The sequence below is a fragment of the Triturus cristatus genome, chromosome 3_1, assembly GCF_964204655.1.
Source record: "Triturus cristatus chromosome 3_1, aTriCri1.1, whole genome shotgun sequence".
Lineage (NCBI taxonomy): Eukaryota > Metazoa > Chordata > Amphibia > Caudata > Salamandridae > Triturus > Triturus cristatus.
Genome location: NC_140583.1, coordinates 720,899,595 through 720,923,670, shown reverse-complemented (window position 1 = coordinate 720,923,670; position 24,076 = coordinate 720,899,595).

Here is a 24,076-nt window from a genome sequence, read left to right as displayed (position 1 = left end):
CCCACAGCACTCACTTTGAGGAGGGGTCCCAAGAAAGGTGGGGGATTGGGAGGAGGGGTGAATGACACCATGCTGGTGCACTCAAGCCCTCGCACTCCCAGGCTCACTCGGGCACCAGGGGCTCTCACCCCCGGGCACACACACCCCAGCAGCAGCCCGTCCCTCGACTGTGCGAGGCTCACCTCGGCTCAGGTAGTATGAGGGGCTGTAGGGGCCACTCATTCACGGACGCGCTCACACACCAGCAGCAGCCCGTCCCCCCCCCCCCCCCCCCCCCCATGCCGAGGCTCACCTCGGCTCACCCCTCAGGCAGCGCTGGCCCCGCGCAAACCTCTCCATTATTTTTCATCAAATGCTTATTATGGACACAATAAGCTTTCCAGCCCACTGACAGATTCATATTTTTTCGCAAAAAGATTGCAAAATGAGTGCACTGAAACCGCTTGTGAAAGTTGATCGCTTCCTCATGGGTGACACTGCCAAAGCATGCCAGCCCCACAGAGCAGTCCCCACCCCACCCCAGCACGTGAGCCCACGTGGCTCTGTCAATGCACCTCATTCCGGGGCGTTACTCCCCCCTCTGCCTACTACAGCTTTGAGGCGCGCACACTGCTCCAGCAATGCACCTCGGCCACGGCCTACACACACTAACTACTACTACTCATTGATACACATAGACACACACTGATACACACACAGACACACACATACAACCCATACACACACTGCTGCAGCAAGGCACCTAAGGCACGGCCTGCAGGTTTCCCTTGCAAACATCTTCGAATGTACCTCTACCATGAGTGGGGGTACACCTGCTGTTCCACCACAGACATAGACACACACATACATATACAGTGGCACTGGCACACACACACACAGACACAAACACACACACTGCTCCGGCAAGGCACGGCGTGCAGCATTCCCCTTCAACATTTTCTAATGTACCTCTACCATGAGTGGGGGTACACCTGCTGTTCCACCACAGACATAGACACACGCACTAACACACACATACATATACAGTGGCACTGGCACACACACAGACACGCACACACACACACAAACAGACAAAAACACACACACACAAACACACACACACTGCTTTGGCAGTGCACCTCGGGCACAGCCTGCAGCAACCCTCTGCTAAAATGTTCTAATGTACCACTACCTCTACTCCGGGCCAGCACTGAGAGTCGGACGCTGCTGGGAATGCACCCCAACCCTGGCCTCTAGCACCCCGATGTAATCCAACACTTTACCCAGACACAGCTATGCCAGTCTGCCTCAGCCTAGACCCGCAGGGGCCAGACACAGCTGGGCCGAACCCCACTTTGAGCTGTAGTGTTTTCTATGAATGCACCTCTTGTGGCTGGAACAGCTCTGTCAATTCCCCCCATCTGGACCTGTCGCACTCCTCTGATGCAGCGCCAGGCCAGACTCCACCGACCACCGCTGAGCTGAGGCACACAACGAGAATCTGAACCTGTGGCCCCAATAACTCTGTCAGGGCCCCTTGACCGTAGCACGCTTTTAACAGCGCCTTTTATAAGAACCCCCCAAATAAAAGAGTCTTCCCTGGCCCGCAGAAGGTGAGCGTCGAAGGCAGGGGGTCTGATATCTGTTTCCAGGCACGAGGTGTTTGTGAGGCTGAGTTCAGTACAGGCCATGCGGGCCACCCTTGCAAGAGAGACCACAGGGAAATACGGACTCCCCTCAGCACCTGCCCTCTGGCAAATGCATGCCCCGGGTCTAGAGCCCCCAAGCGCACTGCAGGCAGTGGTAGGGTGACCAGGAGTCCCGGATTTTGCCGGACCGTCCCGGTTTTCCAACAATTAGTCAAAGTCAAAGAAAGCTTTATTCGGCAGTTTTTTTAAGACAGGCATAAAAGCACAAAAAAAAATTATCATTTCATAATATATTTACAACAATATAACAATAAAACTCAGCTCATTTTACACAGGGTACTCCAATTACAGCTCAGTAATTATACAACATTTCCTGTGATGAAGCACCTTCTTTAAAAACATTGCTAACCTCCACGCAATATGCTAATTTTCCAATAGCTGGAGTAAAAACATGGCTGGGCAACACTGCCTAAGCCATTTGTTTTTTAAAAATGGAATAATCCAGACTTTCCTTAACTCAGTATAGAGTTTACAGAACAAGAATAAGGGGCTTATTTACACAGGAAAAATGACGTAAAAGTGGCGCAAGGGCCTTGTAAATAAGCCCCTAAGTGCATAGTTGATTGTTCAGAGATTTTGTCACAGGGACATGGTAACAAATCGTGGGACCAATCATTCATTTTCGGTAATGACACTAATCTATGTACATTTCCCAATCTAAACCTAGTTAAAAGAAATCTGTTGAACTCTCCGAGCACAAAAGATAGGTAAGGCTCCAACCCCAGGGTTGTACGTAACAACGGATGTTGCCTCACACTAGTTTTGAGATTTCCCCTGCCATTCTGATGGAATCCAGTAAATCGAGCCCTCTTTTTTTAAAGCCTTTCTAGGAATCTCCAACATGGAGGTTGGGGTTTGAAAAATATTCTGGATGACCCAGATCGTTCATGAAGTCATGGACAAATCTAATCCAAGGTATCATTAAAGCCCCCTCCAACCTCAAGGTATCTTACAGGATCTCCCTGTTTAACTTACTCTGATCTTTACACCAAACTCTGTGCCACAAGAGTATTGGCTCTAATTTTATAAGATCAGCAATATAATGGAGACCCAGCTCCTCATGGAAGACATACGAGGAGGTACTCGGGGGTACAGAAAGAATATACCTTTGAAAAGTGTTTTCAACCATTTGTAGCGGAATGGTGTTTGCAAAACCCCACACCCCTGCCCCATAGGTTGTCATTGTAATACATTTAGCTTTATATATTTGCAGGAGTTCTAGGGGTGGTTTCCTGCCTAGTTGTTTGGCAAAAGTTACTAGGGCTTATGTTGATCTAGTAAATGCCAATTTTTTAGCAGAAAGGGTTTGAACCCATGAATCATGTTGATTGAATAAAATACTTAGGTAGGAGAAACATCTAGTTGAAGATAACTTCTTCCCGTCTACAAACATTTCTCATGTCCTCTGAGTCCCTTGTCTGCATCTCATGACGTAGGTCTTAAAGATGTTAGTATTAAGACCTAAATCCTTCATAAAATCGCTGAAACTATCCAAGGCTTTCTGGAGGCTGTTTTGCGTGCGTGCCATTAGCACAGCATCATCCGCATAAAGGAGTGCGGGTATGGGCTGGCCTCCAGCTTGGGGAAAGTCTTTGCCCTTTAAAAGTAGCGCTTCTTCTAGTCCATTGATGTAAAGATTAAAAAGAAAAGGGGCCAGCACACAGCCTTGTCTGACCCCTCTCCTAATGGGAAAGGCCTGGGTGCATTCCCCCCCCCAAACCATACCAGACGCTTGCAGCAGCTGCGCTGTACAACCGTCTTAGAAAAACAATAATTTGGGGATCAACCCCTACTGCCTCAAGGACCTCCCACAGCCTGTTGTGTCTTACAGAATCAAAGGCTGCGGTGAGGTCCATGAAAGCCAAAAAAAGACACCCTTGTTTTACTCTGGTATATTTGCCTACCAAGATGGACACATTCAGACTCTGTTCTATTGTGCCAAGCCCGGAACGAAAGCCGTACTGTAAGTCTGATAAAATCTGGGTGTCTTCTGCCCAATCTTCTAGGCGCTCCAGGATAACCCGCCCTACTACTTTAACCATGGAGTCTAGGAGATCGGCCTATAGCACCCTGGATCCTGGCGACCCCCCTTTTTAAAGATTGGAATAATTGTTGATTGTGCCCAGGTCTTAGGAAAAGTTGACTCAATGCTGGCATTGATAACTTGAGTTAAAATAGGCCCCCATAAAGAAACATTACATTTGAACATATCAACTCGAACCCCATCGGGTCCCGGGGCTTTGCCAACCAAGCTGAGTGCCAGTGCCTGATTCACCTCTTCTAATGTAATTTGCAGATAAACCCGATCACTAATATTTGTCAAGGTATCAGTCATTTGACACTCCAGGTTTCCTTGATCACTGTATACCTTAGAAAAGTGGCTAAGCCAGGTTTCTTCTGAAATTGCTATTTCAACAGAGGGGCCATTACTGGGAGATAGAAAGGGAGTCCTCAGGACCTTCAAGAACGCGGTACTATCTTTCAGCTGGGCCGCACAATGAAGGGCCTCCCAAGCTTCATTTCGTAATGTATGCTTCCTCTCTTTAATGGCCCCTCTATATTCCGCTCTAGCCTGTCTTATTTTGGTTGGGGATCTGGGCTGCTTAAGCAGTTCTTTTTTTAAGTTAGAATAGGCACTTGTGCATTACTTATTGAACCACCCAGAAGTTTCCAATTGGTTACGATGCTGAGCCATCAACAGGTTCTTAACCTCCTTAGAGATATCATTAAAGGAGCGCACAATACCAGAGTCAGACGCTGAATCACTCAAACATATGTCAAATGCAGACTTACAATTCAATATAACTTTTTTGGTCAGTAAATCAGGGTCTATGTTCGCCCACCTTAAGGTGTAGCCGTTTGTTTTATTCAGTACAATGTTGCCCAACACTTGAGTAGGCAAGGTAGACTTCTTGGGTCTGCGAGTAGATAACATGAGCAGTAGACAAAGGGGGAAGTGATCACTTAGACTAATGTCGCCTACCCTAAAGGAGAGGAGCATGTGTGCATGGGTGCGTGAGACTCGTATAAAATCAATGGTGGTTGTGAACCCTCGCCCATTGAAAGTGTGTGGCATACAGAATGGGGTGGCCAGTAAATCAGTAATATAACCAAGATCTGTTGTAAAAATAATCTCATTAAACAAATCCCCCACCCTTGTGTGACAAAAATTGGCACTGTTCTCTTCTTCATTGGGCAAACCACACATTCTATTATCCACATAGTTACACAAAGCACAGGTACAATCCCCCACCAGCATTACCATTGTATCTTTAGCATTCCCAATGCATATGGCCTTCAGGGCCTCATTTAGATTCTTTACCACTAATCCAAGACAATCACGGGGAACATTGTTATAGAAATTTATCAGTATAATGCGGTGGGTTGCATTTAATGTTAGTTCAATCAGATGGTAATAACAATACCCCGTATAAAAATTAATTTTGTTTAGACAATTAAAAAAACGTACCTTCCCCCGGGACACACGCCTCTGCTCCTGTTGCTCCTGGCCAGGGCTGCGTTTGTTTGCACAGGCAGCCTCCCTCCCCTAAGCCAATCACAATGCCCCAATGGCAGCGTTGTGATTGGTGCGGACGGTGCCCAGCCGGGTGCCTGTAGGCAGGCCATTTTCTCTATATAGGCTGCATGCAGCCTACATAGAGAAAAAGGGAGAGTGTGCATGACTGGTTTGGTCGGCCCCAGAGGACCGACAAAACAGTTAGGGCCCAGAACAGTGGGCAAGCCTCTCCCCCCTGCCCTCGAGTAGGACCGCGACCCACCCACAGGTCCACAACCAGGCACTTATGCTTTCTCGCAGTGCGAAACATAAAATGGAAGTTTTACCATTTTATGTTTCTGCTTCTCGCACTGCGAAAAAGCAGTGGGGCACGGCCCCCACGCCCCAATGGAGGAGCCACCACTGCCCATGCGCAGTAGTACGATGAACCCACACCATATCATTCACCATTGCTCTAACATACTCCCCGCTTTTAAGAGACATGGAGATGGTCCCTTTGACCACGAGGTTGGCTCGCTCGACCATGCCATTGGTCTGGGGTTTATAAAGTGCAGTGTGATGGTGAGTGATTCCACACTTGACCAAGAAAGATTTCCTTTCAAGAGAGACAAGTTGCTTTCCATTGTCAGTTACAAGAATACAAGGCAGGTCCTCCTCCATGAACACTTCCTTCAAAATCTCCACTGTACTCTTAGTGGTCACATCCTGCATCAATTTGACCACTGGCCACTTTGAGTGTACATCCACTAACACCATGGCATTCTTCATGCCTTCCTCCAACACCTGCATAGGCCCCATGAAATCCAAGCCAACACTGCTCCAAGGTGCATCAGGGCCCTCAATATATTCTCGTGCTGTAAGCACCCCCATCGTTAGCATCTTTTCTCTCTCCTTACACACTGCACACTCCACCATCCAGGACGTCATCTGCTCATCCATACAGGGCCACCAACAGTTCTCCCTCACTCTTTTCTTCATCAATCATGGTTTGACCTAAGTGCCCCTCAGGGGCTAATTTATTGTTGCACCTTAAACCCTCAGGTGGTAAAACTTTTTGTTTCTCATCAAAAATTGGTGTCACTTAAGTTTAAGTTTAATTCCCCCAGAACTTTACAAAACGGTCTCAGATAAGGGGAAACAGTGCTCTCCCTATCCACTCCATGTATCACCATTTCTTTGACCTTCTTCAAGACCACATCACGATCCATGCACAAACGCCATTCAGCAGAGAATGAGCCTACCCCCACACTCTTCCACATCACCTAATGAAGCCTCAGCCCCTTCCTGATCCACTGCAGACCCACAGTGATCTTTTATCACAGAGCGCTCCCTAGACTAACAGGAAAGGCAGTCGACTTGGGCATTCTTCCATCTTGGAATGTGGGCAACATTGTAGCGATTCTCTTGCAGTCTGGATGCCAATCTAGCCAGTCTAGCTGAACCCTTACCAGCGCCACCTGGACTCAGAACGTTTACCGAGGGTTTGTAATCAGTGCATATGCAAAAATGTATACCCTCAAAAAAGGTCCTAAAATGTTCCACAGACCGAAGCCGCCACTAGGATCTCACGCTCTACGACAGAATAGTTGGTTTTGCAATCCCTCAAAAAGAGCAAAGTGCATGCACGTGGGACAAAACAGCCCCCCCAAACCATGCCCGCTGGCATCGACCGTTAAGAATGTCTTAAGTTGAGTGTCAAAAGGTGCGTGTATTCCGGGCTCACAAATATCTCTCCTCACCAGATCAAAGACCCTCTGTTGAGCACAACCCCACATAAAAGTGCAAACCCTTTCTGAATAACATTCTAAGACTGTAGGTCTTGCTAGCAAAATTGGGTACACATTGTTATTGTTAGATTATATTTGTAGAGCGCCAATCACCATAGGTCTCTAGGTGCTAGTAGCGTGGACCGAAGTACATCGGTCCCAAGTGTAGTCAGCGCACTGTAGGAGGATTAGCCGAATGCCTCAGTAAACAGGATGGTTTTAAGCTTTTTCCTGAACGGCGGTAGCAGGGGTTCCCTCCGCATGTTGTCTGGGAGTCTATTCCAGATCTGGGGGATCACGACTGAGAAAGCCCTTCCCCCCACGATGGTTCTATTGAAGCGCAGGCAGGCCAGCAAGCTGGCCTCAGGTGACCGGAGATGCCGTCTAGGCACATAGGGCTTCAGGCGATCTGTGATGTATTTGGGTGCCCTTCAAATCTAGTATAGTATTCAATTAAGTCCATAAATGACCGTAACTGATCTTTATCATGTTGTATGGGTGCCAACTTGATCGCTTCCAACAAATCAATTTTAGGTCAGACCCCCTGACCTAAAATGGTATTCAATTTCCTCTTCAAAAAAGGGGGGTGGGACCGGGAGCCGTTATTGAGATAGGTCCTGCATACAGGGCTCCTAGTAAACTGTGCTACAAGGGGTATGCAGTTCCTCAAGGGGACAGGGAAGACAGGTCTTTCTTCGTGACACACCCTGAAGGATGTCATGCTTCATCATAGGGCTTTGCTCCTCGTCGAGCCGGCGCTGCAATCCCCGACGGGCTCACCGTAAACGGGGCTCTTTGGCGGAGATGTTTTTGAAGAAGCCGTTGGGTGCGTGTGGTTGGGAGGGCAAGGATAGTGTAGTGCACGGGTAGTGGATATTAAAATAAGTCTGGAGCAGTCCTATTCAAAAACAATTTTGATGGTACAGGTAGTTTCAGCTTAGTTAAAAGGTGTATGGATGCCCTATGTGGATGCAATGTTCCTAATGGGCTATTGCTGTGTAATGGGTCAACATGTTTCGTGCCCTTATCGCTCCTAACGAGTCGTATGGCACTTCATCAGGACCTAAGTGAATGAGTGGTGCACTACTAGAGGTCTGGTTCCTTCAATTGTTGGGTGGTAACCAGACAACATAGAGTGACGCCCTAGTAGACCTATACTAGGCAGTGGAAGACCTCTAAGGGGGGCAAGGGGAAAAAACAGACAAACAACAATGGAAATAAAACCTGCATTAACAGGGAGTGTCTCTGTTAAGATCTCGCACATGGCTGGGTGAGGGTGTAGCTAAAACATACACGTGTGATGGTACTTAAAAGCTTGCCAGTGTTTGTGTGGGGGAGGCATAGTGGCGTACAAACACTAGTGCTTTTATGGTGATAATGGCCCTCGTAGTGGCCAGTGTTAGCTACTTACACAGTACATTGTGTGGTGATGTCAGAAGGAGAAGCAGACCCTAGGGACTACGTAATTGGTTAGGTTAGGTTCATGTAAGGCAGAGGAACCCACTGTAGCCAACATACGATTAGTGGTTTTCTGAGCGTGTGATGCCACAGGCCGGGCGGACGGGGTTAGTACCACGTGCTCGGATAGAAACCTATAATAGTAGCAATGAGGGTAATGTGCTGCCAAGAAGGTGCTGGTGCGCCGGGTTACATATATGCATGAAGACATGGTACAGACATGCACGGACGTGTGGCCCACCATGTGGACTGAGTGAGTCACAGTTACTAGACTGTCCGCTAGTTGACCAATGCTGTGAGGACAGACAATTATATGCATGTGATTTGGCAACATAGGTTCGCATTATGCCGGTTAAACCGGAAAGAATAAGGTGCGCAGTTTAGATTTAAGTAGAGAAACTTGTCGGTGTACGGGCTGTTGCAGCGGGAGCATGCACTCGACAACAATGTGCACTCAAACCTAGAACAGTGCATACTTATGCAGTTATCTGCTTGGTGGCAAATATGACAGCCTTGCTGCTAGCGCAATCATCTGAGAAAGAAAGTCGCTAAACAAGACTACTCACGCCTGGTATAGTGGTCTACGGCCTGACGGGGGAAAAAACAGAGCACCTAGTTGCTCTGATGTGCTGAGTGGACGGCAACTAGCTGTAATCCTACCCTCGCTCTGGGCCTCGTGGCTCCTTCTTCCGGATCTGCGTATTTGAGCTCAAGCGTGCACTGAAAAGGCTGGAATGCTAAACTTGTCTGCCATGTTGGTTGTGAGACACAAAACATTATTAAAGCTCAGGCATGCATTAGAAGGTTCAAGCGTTAACCTTGACTGCCAAGTCTGTTGTGCCTTGCGTGCATTAAAAAGGCTGGAATGCTAACCTTGTCTGCCATATTGGTTGTAAGGAACAAAGCTTTACTAAAGCTCGGGCGTGCGTTAGAAGGTTCAAACGTAAACCTTGACTACCAAGTTTGTTGTGACGGAAAAAAAACTTTATTGAGTCTATATAGAGGACAGGTTTCGCCGCAAAAGTGTGCCTGATGGTGTTAGTGATAGCTAACTCTCCTTTTGGCCATAGTGTATATAGAGTAGGCGAACCAGGTCTAGTTACTGCTTGTATAGGCAGTAGGTAGTGTCAGAGGAATGCGTGTGTATGTCGTGGGCAGTAAGTCACATAAGGGTAATGTGATCTAATCGCCAAGTATCAAAAAGGATGTGTATGGTGGTAGCCACGATCTATTCATTGGACATAGTGACTAATGGTCAAAGAACCCCTCACAATTGCTAGATCAGTGTTAAGGGGCATGAGTCAGGCCATGGTGTTTGTGATGTCTATGAGTGGGGGCTTACCAGATCTATGGAGGCATACCAGCACTGTGGTATGTAGCTGTGGGATATGTCCAGTTCTGGCGCACTCTGGTGGATCCTAATGTCAGGGGATGTGCGTCTATGTCATATTTACATGATGACAGTGTGATAGTGTTGCCTAGTCTTGGCAAGGGCGTAGATGGAGGTGGCCCTATATCCTGTGTATTTAGCAGTTGAGTTCATCAAGAGAAGACTACTCGTCTGATGAAAGTTCAAGCTCACGCAGATGCACCTACTCCTCAAGCAGTAACTCAAGCACTGAGACCCGGGGTGCCAACCAACAGCAACGAAACATGATGTATGGATATGGACCACCAGCTTACCAAGGACCACCAGCTTTTCACGGCCAACAGATGGGGCAATACCCTCAATACCAGCATGGTCCCCAACCTTTTTTCACCCCCTTCCAACCACAACCTTTTTTAGGCAGAGGATGGGGCAGAGGGCGTGGCAGAAAAAAGAAGAGGGACACAACAACAAAAAAAGAGGTGCAATGGCACGATCAAACCCAACAGATGCAAATGGAACTACGGAGCCATCTGGAGAAGAAAAACTAATTGTGAATCTCTCTGAGAGACAACTAACCCAGACAGAAACCAACGTACTCAAATGCGGGTTGGGCTTTGTACGCACACCCAGCACTGACGACTTCCACACCCACTGCGAACTCCAGAGTCTTTTCAGGAAGATACGCCTAAAAGCCTACTTCGGTAACCAACCAGCTCCCATACCTGATGACACGGAAATGCGAAAACCGTCCACCTTTACCCCAACCTCTAGTATGGTCCCACCAGAGAACCTAACTTTTGAGAAAGCTGTCCTAAAAGAGATAGCAGAAAAACGGCGTAACACTGCCTTCGTGAATATGTCCAAAACAGAATCAGAGGCAATCAAACTCCTTGCCAATGACCCTACGATCACTATCAAGGAGGCTGATAAAGGGGGAGCAATCGTGATCATGGCGATGACCGATTACAGAAATGAATGTCTACGTCAACTACACAACGAGCGCTACTACACACCATTCACTGAAAACCCGACAACACGCCTTACCACCCAGATCAACTCTATGGTCTCCGCAGCCCTCAACCAGGGCTGGATTACAAAACATGAGGCGGAATTTCTAACCAACAAAAATCCCAGACTGCCCTATTTTTACACACTGCCCAAAATACACAAAGAAGTAAGCCCACCTCCCGGCAAACCAATAGTTTCGGGTATTGGGTCAGTTCTGGAGCCCCTCTCAAAATTCTGCGACCATTTTTTCCAACCTTTGGTCCGCACCACACCCACCTTCCTCCAGGACACCAGGGATGTCTTAAAACGTATCAAAACTACCAAGCAAGAGAGCCTACTACCTGATGTTCCACTAACTCTAGACGTAGAGGCCCTCTACACCAACATCCCCCAACAAAGCACACTTGAGGTGGTGGAATCCATTCTGCGCAGCGGCACATGGACCTCACCTACCCCCATCACTTTCATCATGGAGTGTGCACAGATCGCACTAACGGAAAACTTTTTCCAATTTGAGAACAGCCTCTTTCACCAAACCCAGGGTACATCTATGGACAGTACTTTTGCCCCAAGCCTGGCATGTCTCTACATGTCGGAGTTTGAGGGCAAATACGTGCTCACCAACACAAATCCCTTCAGGGATAATGTCCAACTGTGGCGACGCTACATAGACGACATCCTAGTGTTTTGGAAAGGTACTAGAGACAACATCTCTGCCTTCCTCACTTGGATCAACAGTCTCAACCCATACCTCAACTTCACAGCCAAAAGCTCGGTTTCTGAAATCTCCTTTGTGGACCTCCTGATTACAAGACAATCAAACAGATTGGTCACCACCACCTACAAAAAACCCACAGACAGCCACTGACCTCTACTCTATCAGAGCTTCCATCCAAAAGCCTTCAAGGAAAATCTGCCCTACGGGCAGTTTCTGCGCATATGCAGAAACTGCAGCAACATGGATGATTTTAAGAAACAGTCGTCGGAACTGAGCACGAATTTAGCACGGAGACAATATCCTGCAAATCAGATTAAAAATGCCCAAAAAAGAGCCCAAAACACCAACAGACAGGCTCTCCTTGAAAGCCAAACAAAACCAAAGAATGACCTGCTGACTTGCATCACCACCTACAGCCCAGAATCCAATATGATCAAGAAAGAGATCAACAAACACTGGAAAATCCTACAAGTAGGGGAGCAAGCATTTAGCAAACCCAGGTTTGCCTTCAAATGCACAGCAAACATCAAGGACTTGCTTATTAATACAAGACCCAGGCAGCATACCACACCCCCAAACACACTCTGGGATTTACCACCATTTACGGGTCACTACCCCTGCGGGCAATGTGTTGTATGTCCACTAACAAAAGCGACTAAAACCATCACGCTGACGGACACATGGATATGGAAACAAAATAAACACACTAATTGCAACACCAGCAATTGTGTTTGTTTGATCACATGTCCCTGCCAGCGCCAGTACATTGGCATGACAACCCATCTAGTAAAAACAAGGATTACCGAACATAGGAGTAACATTAGATGTAAAAAAACTAACACCAAGACGTGTACTCATTATGCAGAAGCACACCACACCCCCAAAGATCTCTGCTGGACCATTTTAGAATCGTGCAAAAACATCACAAAAGAAGCACTGTTCCGAAAAGAACAACACTGGGTTTTCAAACTGTCCTCTCATATTAGGGGGCTCAATGACGATATTCCCTGGGTAGAACTCAACTGCTAAACACACAGTATATAGGGCCACCTCCATCTATGCCCTTGCCAAGACTAGGCAACCCTATCACACTGTCATCATGTAAATATGACATAGGCGCACATCCCCTGACATGAGGATCCACCAGAGTGCGCCAGAACTGGACATATCCCACAGCTACATACCACAGTGCTGGTATGCCTCCATAGATCTGGTAAGCCCCCACTCATCGACATCACAAACACCATGGCCTGACTCATGCCCCTTAACACTGATCAAGCAATTGTGAGGGGGTCTTTGACCATTAGTCACTATGTCCAATGAATAGAACGTGGCTACCACCATACACAGCCTTTTTGATACTTGGCGATTAGCTCACATTACCCTTATGTGACTTACCGCCCACGACATACACACGCATTCCTCTGACACTACCTACTGCCTATACAAGCAGTAACTAGACATGGTTCGCCTACTCTATATATACTATGGCCAAAAGGAGAGTTAGCTATCACTAACACCATCAGGCACACTTTTGCGGCGAAACCTGTCCTCCATATAGATTCAATAACGTTTTTTTTCCGTCACAACAAACTTGGTAGTCAAGGTTTACGTTTGAACCTTCTAACGCACGCCCAAGCTTTAAAAAAGCTTTGTTCCTCACAACCAATATGGCAGACAAGGTTAGCATTCCAGCCTTTTGAGTGCACGCAAGGCACAACAGACTTGGCAGTCAAGGTTAACGCTTGCACCTTCTAATGCACGCCTGAGCTTTAATAAAGTTTTGTGCCTCACAACCAACATGGCAGATAAGGTTAGCATTCCAGCCTTTTTAGTGCACGCTTGAGCTCAAATATTCAGATCCGGAAGAAGGAGTCACGGGGCCCAGAGCGAGGGTAGGATTACAGCTAGTTGCCGTCCACTCAGCACATCAGAGCAACTACATGCTCCGTTTTTTCCCCCGTCAGGCCGTAGACCACTATACTGGGGATGAGTAATCTTGTTTAGCGACTTTCTTTCTTAGATGATTACGCTAGCAGCGAGGCTGTCATATTTGCCGCCAAGCAGATAACCGCATACGTATGCACTGTTTTAGGTTTGAGTGCACATTGTTGTCGAGTGCATGCTCCCGCTGCAACAACCCGTACACCGACAAGTTCCTCTACTTAAATCTAAACTGCGCACCTTATTCTTTACGGTTTAACCGGCATAATGCGAACCTACGTTGCCAAATCACATGCATATAATTGTCTGTCCTCACAGCATTGGTCAACTAGCGGACAGTCTAGTAACTGTGACTCACTCAGTCTATACGGTGGGCCACACGTCCGTGCATGTCTGTACCACGTCTTCATGCATATATGTAACCCGGCGCGCCAGCACCTTCTTGGCAGCACACGACCCTCACTGCTGTTATTATAGGTATCTATCTGAGCACGTGGTACTAACCCTGTCTGCCTGGCCTGTGGCATCGCATGCTCAGAAAACCACAAATCGTATGTTGGCTACAGATGGCTCCTCTGCCTTACATGAACCTGACCTAACCAATTACGTAGTCCCTAGGTTCTGCTTCTCCTTCTGACATCACCACATGACATACTGTTTAAGAAACTAGCACTACGAGGGCCATTATCACCATAAAAGCACTAGTGTTTATACGCCACTTTGCCTCCCCCACACAAACACTGGCAAGCTTTTAAGTAAAATCACCCGTGCATGCTGCACCTTCACCCAGCCATATGCAAGAACTTAACAGAGACACCCCCTGTTAATGCAGGTTTTATTTCCATTGTTGTTTGTCTGTTTTTTCCCCTTGCCCCCCTTACAGGTCTTCCACTGCCCAGTATAGGTCTACTAGGGCGTCACTCTATGTTGTCTGGTTACCACCTAACAATTGAAGGAACCAGACCTCTAGTAGTGTACCACTCATTCGCTTAGGTCCGGATGAAGTGCCATACGACTCGTTAGGAGTGATAAGGGCACGAAACACGTTGACCCATTACACAGCGATAGCCCTTAAGGAACATTGCATCCAAATAGAGCATACACACACCTTTTAACTAAGCTGAAACTACCTGTACCATCAAAATTGTTTTTGAATAGGACTGCTTCAGACTTATTTTAATATCCGCTACCCATGCACTACACTATCCTTGCCCTCCCACCCACACGCACACAATGGCTTCTTCAAAGAGATCTCCGCCAAAGAGCCCCGTTTACGGTGAGCCTGTCGGGCATTGCAGCGCCGGCCCGATGAGGAGCAAAGCCCTATGATAAAGCATGACATCCTTCGGGGTGTGTGAGGGCATCACAAAGAAAGGCCTGTCTTCCCTGTCCCCTTGAGGAACTGCATACCCCTTGTAGCACAATTCAATTTCCTCTACAAGGAGCTTGCATTTCTCCTTTCTTAAGGTAAGACCCGCCCCTTTAAGCCTGCCCAACACCAAGCTCAGGATTTTACTATGTTCTTGAATGTACTCACTGAAGACAAGAACATTGTCTTGGAAAAACTTCAAGTTTTCCACGCCCCTGAAAACCTCCACCATGATCCGTCTGAATACGTTGGTGGCTGAGGATAACCCAAAGGGCATTCTTATTAATCGAAATGTCCTTTCCATGGTGATAAAACCGGTAAGGTTCCTGGCATCCTCATGCAGCCTAGTCTGGTGATAAGCATTCTTTAGATCGAGTTTCGAAAAGTACTTTCCCCCTTAAGCAACAACAACTCATTTATATTAGGGAGAGGAAACAACATGCAGGTTCAAACTGCGGATGTCTACACAAGGCATGAGCTTACCATTACACTTCTTGGTAATAACCACTGTGGAAATCCATTTGGATGCATCCACCGTCTCTGTGACCCCATCTTTCAGCATATTTTCGAGCATTTCCTTGACTTCTCCTCTCACAATCACTGGTACTCTCCTTAATTTGTGTTTGACCGGAATGGTCCCCTTTTCCACCACAATTCTATGAGTATACTCTCTCATTTCTCCCAGCTTTTCACTGAACATTTCCTTCATTTCACTTAACACTTCATCAATAGAAATATCTGTCACAGACGACACCTGCCCAGGAGCATGTGGATCAATAACAATATGCAAGTCAAATTGATGCCCCCACCCCAAGATGGGAAACCCATCTTCGGCCACATAGATGTTTCCTACAGTTTGTCACGATTTAAAAACAATGGGAAACGAAAAGTATCCCAACACTTCTATTTTTTCCTCCTGGAACCCCTAGGATTAATGTCCTTGGGACGAAGATTAACATGAGGCCACTCTCTTTCCCACATTTTCTTAGGTATAATGGTATATAAAGAGCCAGAGTCCACCATCATTTCCACCAATTTGTCCAAAATCTGGAACGGTGCCTTAGTTTGAATCCTACTAAAATTTTCTTCAGAGCCTGGATGCACCATCAATACCCGATCTTCATTCTCATCTTCCCAACTAAAGTCATCAGTGATGGCCACACGAGATTTGGTGGGCTCTTTACAAACCCGGGCATAATGTCCTCTACGCCCACAATACCTACACTTTTTGTTTGAAGCAAAAGACTACTTATAGTCACTGGAATGATATGTGTTTCAAAACCTGGAGCAGCCTCTAGATCTGGACCCTCTCTGAGCCTTAATATTACATTTACTGGTAGTAGCTTTAAATGTCTCTTACTTCATCTAGATTGCAGCAATCTCTCCTTCGACTGTCTCTTTCCTACTCATTTCCTTCATGCACCGCTCCCACCTTGCAAAGGTATAAGAGTATGTACTAGCCACCCCATATTGTCAAAGTGTATGTGGGGCAGTTTGTTCAACTTCCACCACTTTGCCAAACGGGAGGTTGGGGGTAATTTTCCCCTCACCCTTAGTCAGGGGTGAGAGACAGTGAAAATGAAGAGGATTGGGTATCTGGGAGCACTTCTGTGGCCCGCCATATGCTCCAGGCCTCAGGGAAGTGAGGAAGATCACAGCTCACCTACTTCTCAGTTCACAGTCTGAGCACTGGGAAAGCTGAGAACAGCCCATAGCTCTTTCAACACACATATTGCAATTGTGAACTGAGCACTCAGTGAGCTGTGAACTGTTCACAGTTCTCTTTGTGCTCAGTTCAAAACTGTGAGCTGAGAATTGGGAGAGCAAATAGCAGCTGACAGCTCTCCGAGAGCTCAGTTCACATTTGATGTTATGCTATGGTTTATTAATGCAAGCATGTACACCTTGGATTCTTGGCACTATAGAACAACATAATTGGAAAAACAGTGTAATAAAAACAAGGAAAATCATAGAGAATTATAGATCAAAATGACAAAATACAGATTACATACAAGATTCTTAAGGTTTTTTTATGCACAATAGGGGAAGGTCATTTTCTAGCCAATGCAAATTAAAAGGCCCTGTCCCAAAAGGAAGCTATTTTATTCCTGAGGACATTCAGCAAATTTTTATTTGTAGCGTGCAAAGGTAATATTGGGCTGTATTATTAAAGTGTATCCCTGATCTAAAGAGGAGAGTAAGAGTAGATAGAACGGTGTACAATCACTAGGGTCTTTTATACCCCACAAAAGCCAGTGGAGGATCTCAAAATTAGTGTAACTTTTCCAGTAGTCTGAAAATGACACCTGGCCAAGTTCAGCATATTTCTGTGTGGCCCAACTTCTTGGCAGGGTGCACGGTGTTCACTCTGTGAAAATAGTGGGTGGATGCAAGCAGCAAACTCCGCTCCGACCTTTGCTTTCACCTGCAGTGGAGTAGAGAGTGGTATCCTAACTTAAACCCTGCCAATCCACCCCCACTGCTCGCTAATTTTTTTCCCCAGCCCCGCCCCGCCCCCCGCTACTGGCCATGGGCGGCAATCTGAGGGATAGCTCCGGGTGCCAGAAGCTCTAGCTACGCCACTGCTCCTTGCTCCAACTCCTTTCCACGCCGTGATCTGATGTCACAGTCACAACATATGGCTGGCGATCATCACCAAAATGTCAAAGTGACTGCACTACACATGTTGAACCTGCTGAAAATGTTTATTTAAAGACACCAGACGTGGCATGAGTCTCTCTTCGCCAGCCACGGAGCGACTGACTCGGGCAGAATCCTGCATGCCATACATTCGAAATTACAAGAGGTAATGACCTCACAATGCGGCGAGAAACCCAGTACTATACAGCCCTAGCAATAGAACAAAAGGGTGGGGCGGGGGGGGGGTGAAGCCATTGTAGCACAACGTTTGTTGTGTCCCTGAAACAGTCACACTTGGCTCCAGGCAACTGGTGTTTTCAGAAGGATCTTCTTGGAAAAAAACACTATCTCACTCTGCTCTGTAAATGCCTCAATTATGTGTTCCTGGAACTATCTTCCAGACCTTTAACATAAGGGGGTAGCAAAGGCAATGCTATGTGTAAGAAACAAAAAGCCTGGGGATAGAAGTTCATCCATCTTCATTGGCGACATGGTTTGGTGGTGTCCGCACTTGACTTCTCTGGTGTTGCACCTCATCAGAACTCCTCATTCAGAAGTAATCCAAGCAGCCATCCTGAGAAAGAATGAATTCAGTTGACAAAGCAACACATTTCTTTCTCTGTTCCAAGATGGTGCTTTCCAAAATCTCGATCACTAATGGTTTCTACTTCCGGGTCTATCAATAACCTCGCTGCTATAACGATTTGTTGATTACCGGCAACTGTGCTTGTTGATGGTTTCTCGCTTATGAAAAGTGTGCACCTGACTCCACCCTCACATTACATCTTTTTTATTTTAGACACTTTCCTTTGTGTAGATAGTCAGTTTTTTCTCAGTCTCTTCCCCTCTGCTTACTGCCTTTTAGAGTTTGGAAGATGAGATGATCAGTTACTCGGTCGAACTTAGAGTGTCACTAATTAAAAGCCCACCCCTGGCCTGCGAGTGATGAGTGCGTGTTCATTTTTTTCTCTTTTCTGAACATGAACTTTGTGGTTTCTAACAGTTTCCTTCATTTATCCAACATTGTGAGGTAGCAGCCAGTCCCTTATCTCAAACCTTTTTCCCCAGGATACTCCGCGACCTTCCTTTTAGTGCTGCAAAACTCAGTAATAAGTATTTAGAGATTACTGAAGGATCGTGAGCAAATGGTGGCATCAACATTTCTATATGTCAACACTGTTATATGGCCCAAAAGCAACTGGGAATAAGTCATACTGCAAAAATATCAAGGTTTGCATTTTGAAAAGGAAAGATTCACTGTCACCAGGATCCGAACAGATGCACAATTATAGAAAGTAAAATGATATGTTCACTCCTAATCACCCCTCAATATTTTAATAAGAACAGAAGATACTGTAGTGTCGTTAGTCCGGAACAAACGACACCAACGCAGCAGGTAATTTGGTGGGAGCTTTATTCTTACACACTTCTGCCTCTTTACTTTCCCTGCTCCTTACTGTCCTCCCTTGACCCCTCCTCCTTCCTCTCACTGCGCCCTTCCCACATCACATGGGCTGAACCGGTCCTAGTGCTCGTCCTATCCCACAACATTACAGATACCATGAAAATATTAGTACGATTTTCAAAGTTTATGGGGTAACTATTTTACCATTGGTCTCTGTTGCAACAATAACAGTAAATCTCCTTTTTGACAGATATTTAGGGCCTGATTTCGATTTTGGTGGACAGATACTCCGTCACAAAAGTAATGGACACCCTGTCTGCGTTATTACAAGTACATTACATCCTAATGATCCTGCATTAAATGGGCAAGAATGGGGGATGAGGACAGGAAATAGCCCTGCATCCTTTTTAAAGGCAGTGGTACTGCCTATTGCTCTAAAATACTGCTGATGAATGAGGAAGAAGTCGAAGAGCAATCAAATTTGGCAACAAGGACCAGTTGGATTGCCCCAAGTCTTAGCCAATTATGAAAGATTGAGAAACATAGGGGCATATCAGCAACAACTGGCGATAATTATCGCTAAGCGCACTTAGCGCTAGGATAATTATCGCCGGTTAGGGGGATTTTTATCGCTGAGATAGCGTGCTATTAGCAGCGCTTATCTCAAAAGCGATAAAAATCCTCACGCTAACTGCCTAACGTGAGATTATCGCTGAAAACCCAGCAATAATCTCACGCAATGTGGCGTTAGCTTGATGATAGGGACTCACAAACTTAGCCATGATATCCACCTTCCATAGGATATCATGGCTAAGTCAGTCCTGAAGCAGGCGTAAGGAAAGTAGCGATAACAGGGGTTATCGCTACTTTTCTTGCCGCTATGCTTCATAGCGTGGGGCTTGATGATAGGAGAAATGTCGCTTAGCGACATTTCTCCTGTCATGTCAGGTCAGGAACGCCCACTTTGCATCTCATTAGAGATGCAAAGCTGGGCGTTAGGAATTCCTAAGCTAACGCAAGTTTTCACGCGTTAGCGTGAGCTTGCCAATTAGGCGATAAAATTATAGCCGCTTTTCGGCCGAAAACGGCCGCAAAAGCGCCAAAAATTCTATCGCCTCGCCTTGCTGATATGCCCCGAAGTGCTCTGTATGTTGCTGCCTTGACTGCCAAAGATCAGCTGCCGAGTATTAACTATATGTCCTTACACCGCCACGCGAGCCCAATACTTTTCTTAAATCTAGAAAATCTTTTCTCTTTTGAGTTTACATTAGGAGGCTTCCTCCTGCACGTCTAGAATTTTCTCCCAGACCACTTCCACTTTATTAGTAGTCAATGACATTCCACGGTTAAAAAAAAGTGCAATGTGTTTTGTTGAAAGGATGCTTGTGTTAGGACTGAAAAGCCCTCTTCAAGGTAAGAGATGTGTACCTCTGCCCTGAGTGCCTTACTGTACTGTTGGCTGGATCCTTAAAGCGGATTTCTTTTGTTATAGGCAAACATGGATCATATGTGGGTGCCATTACATAGGCCTGTCTGACAGATTGAGGTTTTGTTGATCCAGGAGGGACGCCTAAAGCACTAGCCATATAGTGGTGGAAGGCCTTCACCAAGACTTAAGCAGCACAAGCAAGGTGGTATCAACATACTGTGTACTGATCCGTAGAACTGAACAGCTCCTTTTAACCCTGTGTCACTGAACTGAGGCCTACAGGTTTGTTCACCTTTTTTAAGTTCCGCTGCTGTAGAAAGCAACAACTACATTGTTAACTGTTAGCACTGTTATGCACATGGTTTGGACCAGCACAGTTTTAGATGCTAGACCGAGTATTAAATGTTATAGTTTAGGAGTTTTGGAAGTCTGGCCCACCCCTTATGCTGCTACACACGCCAACGCTCCTCCCATACTAGATGTGCACCCAGTGATGCCACAAATTGTATACACATGCAAGATAGCTATAAAGTAATCACCTGGAACGTCCGGGGTCTGGGATCCATTCAGAAGAGGCACAGAATTCATGCACAGTTAAATAGGCGATGCGCACACAGTTTACTTACAAGAGTCCCACCTGACACTAGTCGAGGCAGTTAAACTGCACAAGAAATGGAGGGGTCAGGTGTTCTCCACGTCATACTCCGCCTTTGCCAGAGACGCATCAATATGGATCAGGAGTGGGGTCCCTTTCAGGGTGCTGCAGCAGCGCGTGGATCCTTGGGGAAGATACATCCTGGTGCGAGGCACATTAGATGGTACACAAATAGTACTGGGAAGCACATACGCCCCCAACTTTGAGCAGGGCAAATTTCTCTTGAGCCTTAACCCTGTATTGGCGTCCTAGGCAGCATACCCATGGATACTGGGTGGAGATTATAATGCAGTGATGGATATCACCATTGACAGATCACACCCCCCTCTTCAAGGGGCTGGCTCTATTAGACAAGCTGACACACTATGTAAGTGGGCAGAGGGCTGGGTGCTGGGGGATGTCTGGCATTTGAGGAACCCAAAATGCAGAGAGTACTCTTTTTACTCATACACGCACCAGCTACATACTAGAATAGACCGGATTTTTTGTTCGGCCCTTACCACCACCCAGGTTACACATGCAACATATCTTGGCAAGACATTCTCGGACCTCAATCCCTTGGAGATCACCCTTGCTTGGGGTAGAATTCCCACCCCGGTTCCCACCTGGAAGCTGTGGCCTCAAATGCTTGAGGACTCTGTCTTCCGTTAAGCCATGTCCACAGGCATTAATCATTACTTTGCAGTAAATACCGGTACTGCTTCCACGCCCCAGGTGGAATGGGATGAATTTAAGACGGTAATAAGGGGAATAGCCATTAGCACTACAGCCGGGGCTAGGCAAGAAACACACAACAGCCTAAAAGAGGTCGAAAATTCCATGAAGACATTAGAACAGGAAGTAGTAACGGATCCTACTAAGGAAACACTCTTACAGAAAACCCGAATAAAACACACAGAACTACTAGAAACACTAAGGGACATCGACTACACTCCGTACACACACACAAAACACGCCGAAGCTGAAAAGGCCGGCCCACTTTTGGCACGCATAATAACAGATGACCCCCCACATAGCCTGATACACAGTTTAACAACGATGGGTGGGGCCACAGTGGACACGCAACGAGAGATAAATTATGCTTTTTGCGAATACTATAAATCGCTTTACCAGTCACCCCCACCACTGGCTGCCGATTCCCTCCACCTATTCCTCGCGGATTTACCGTTCCCTGAGCTTAAACAAGCGGAATGAGATGATCCAGCCGGACCCATCACAGGTGCGGAAATTAAAGAGGCTATCCGAGACCTCCCACGGAATAAGGCCCCTGGCCTTCATGGCCTACCGGCCGAATTCTTTGCCACATTCTCTGATGCCTTAGTACCACAATTAGAGCGCTTATATAAATTGGCGATTGATACGGGAACATTACCTTACACCACAATGCAGGCCTTAGTGGAATCCCTCACCAAACCAGGCCGTTCTGCAACAGACATCTCGGGATGCAGACCCTTGTCCCTACTCACAACTGAATATAAAATACTGAGCAAAGTCCTCTCACGCTGGTTACTTCCTTACCTGCATAGGTTGATCCACTTTGACCAATGCGGCTTTGTACCAGCGCGCAGCACCTCCCTTAATAACCGGAGGCTATACCACGTCATGGAATCAACTCCACCGGACAATCATAAGGCAGAATGTATAACTCTAGACCTGAAGCAGGCTTTCAACATTCTTAGGTGGGATTACATGATTCAGGTACTTGAAAAATTTTGAATACCTCCAGATTATTTGAAATGGGTTAAGATATTGTACGCACCGGTAAACACATCTCCCGGGAATATCCGATTGGCAGGGGCACCCGCCAGGGCTGCCTGTTCTCTTCATTATTATTTGTGTTAGCCCTAGAACCATTGGCCTTTAAACTAAGGCTGTTGTCAGCACAGAAGGAAATAAGACTGGGAAATGTCACTCATGGGTTGACCTGACCTGACCACAGATCTAACACCGATGCCGTACATCTTTACTAACTTTGCACAACTCTCAGGACTCACTATAAATGAGAATAAATCTTATGCCTTTTTCTTCCATCCCAGGGTACACTCAGAAGTGATACAATTTGGGCAATACTCCCTAACAGTCGCAACTCACACTTTAAGATATTTGGGCATACAAATTTACATAACCGCTCCGGATATTATAGAAGGTAATCTAAATAAGTCTATCTGGGCACTCCTGTCACAGGTAACATTCTGGTCCTCATTACCGCTCGCTGTGATGGGCCGGGTGGCGATCTAAAAAATGGTGATACAACCCCACCTGCTATTATTCTTTACCAATTTACCAGTAGTAATCCCGTCTCCCACACTCAAATCGGTGGACACGATATTGACTGACCTGATATGTGGTAAAGGCCTCCGTAGGGTGGGGCTGTCAAAGCTACAATTGGATACAGACAAGGGTGGCCTGGGCACCCCAGATTTCCGTGCCTACTGCTACGCGAGCCAACTACAATGGCTGTCATACTGGCTGACAGGGCGTAATCTGCATGAACTAGATTACACAACATCTTCAATTGACCGAGGGGAGCAACACACATTATTGCTACCGCGGGCTTCTATACCCCCCAGCGCCCCACCACTCCTTCGTACTGCACTCATGTATTGGAAAAAATCCCTCCACTACACGCATCGCTGCCCTCCATATTCTGATAACACGGTGCTCCTGGGCATCCCTACACCTACTGGCCTACTCACCAAACGGAGACTTCTTGCCTGGTCTGAGGGTGGAGTTATTACAGTTGCGCCCTGTTCGATGAGGGCACCCTCATGGACCATGGGAACTTTACAACACATAACGTGGTCACTGAAAGGCTATACCTCACGCACGCTGCGATTATCCAATACGTTAAAAAACACTGGGCCCCGCACAGAGAAAAACCTGCACAATATGAATTGGTCCATATGACCTATCTGATGGGGGAAGGATGCCACCTCATCAAATGGCTGTACAGAAGCATTAAAACACACGCTGGAATCCCTCTGATGGACTTACGTAATAGATGGTCTGTGGATCTTGACAAGCAGCTGTCAGACAAGCAATGGTGCATGATTTTAGAATACCCAAAAAAAATCCATTGGAACGCCAAATTTAAGTTTATCCAATACATG